Here is a 1,073-nt window from a genome sequence, read left to right as displayed (position 1 = left end):
CCCGGGTGGGGACAGTGGCCGGGATCCTGTATCAGCGAGGGGATGCTCTCTCGAAGGCCAGGAAGGGCGACTTGTGGGGGCTACAGAGGCAGGAGAATGCCAGGGGGAAGGAGTGGCATCATCTGAGCTGGGGTCCTAAGAAGGTCAAATGTGTAGAGAGGCGACACCCACCTTCCCCCCATGCCTTCCCCCAGCCGTCACTAGGAGTGTGTGTGTGTGTGTGTGTGTGTGTGTGTGTGTGTGTGCACCTCTCTCTGCCACTGTTCATGCAGTCCCCCGCCCCGGGGACCCTGAGCCCAGGGCCCCTTCACAGTCTGGGACTAAGCACATCCCTACTTGGAGGCCTTCCTCTTCAGTCCTCTGAACCTGGAGACAAAGAGACTAAGGAGATACCAGGAGCACCCCATCTCCCGTGCACACACACGCACGCTGTACCGGGCAGAAGCACAGGCAGACGGGCCTGCAGGGAGGGCCCCTGTCAGGTGCGCTCTCACCGGGACAAGTGCACACCCAGGAGGGTGCACAGATGCACCCTCCCCCCCAAAGACAAGGCTCCCCGAAAGGTTCATGGACCCTCATCTGGTTTGTTTATGCTGTGTGCTAGTTCCTAGCCCTCTACACTTCCAGATCTTTCCTTTGATTTCACACCAAGTCCAGGGCCCACTTTTCCATCCCTTTCTCCCTTGCCCTGGCTAGCCTTCAGGTCAGGCACTGGGAACTGAAGGAATCAGTCAGGATCTCAGCAGGAGGGTGTGTGCGAGGTTCCTACAGCTAGACAGCAGGGGGGAGGGGTGGGAAAGCCCAGGCACCAGGAGAAATCCAACTCAATACCTATCTATTAAGTGGCTGTTGGGTGCCAGCACCATGGTAGGCAGCCAGGATGCAAAGAGACAGGCCCTGCCCTCAGGAATACCCAGTCTAGTGGCAGAGCCAGACATGTAAACAAGTCAGTGGGTTGACTGTCGGACAGAACTCACCGAGCGCTTTAACAATCGAACAGGCCCCAGAAAGGACCAAAAACCATTCTCTCTTGACAAATGACTGAGCTGCAAATGTCTTCCTTCCTACCCACA

The 1,073-nt window shown here is 57.2% G+C and overlaps 1 protein-coding gene across 1 annotated transcript in view; it reads left to right on the top strand.

The window, feature by feature from the left end:
• TMEM151B (transmembrane protein 151B) overlaps nucleotides 1–1,073 on the top strand; it is a 10,444-nt gene that overhangs the window by 2,686 nt on the left and 6,685 nt on the right. The gene's annotated exons all lie outside the window — the stretch shown is intronic.

This window comes from Myotis brandtii, unplaced genomic scaffold (assembly GCF_000412655.1).
Source record: "Myotis brandtii unplaced genomic scaffold, ASM41265v1 scaffold143, whole genome shotgun sequence".
NCBI classification, from domain to species: domain Eukaryota; kingdom Metazoa; phylum Chordata; class Mammalia; order Chiroptera; family Vespertilionidae; genus Myotis; species Myotis brandtii.
Note: the sequence above shows the minus strand (reverse complement) of the source record. Positions and strands in the feature narration are given on the sequence as shown.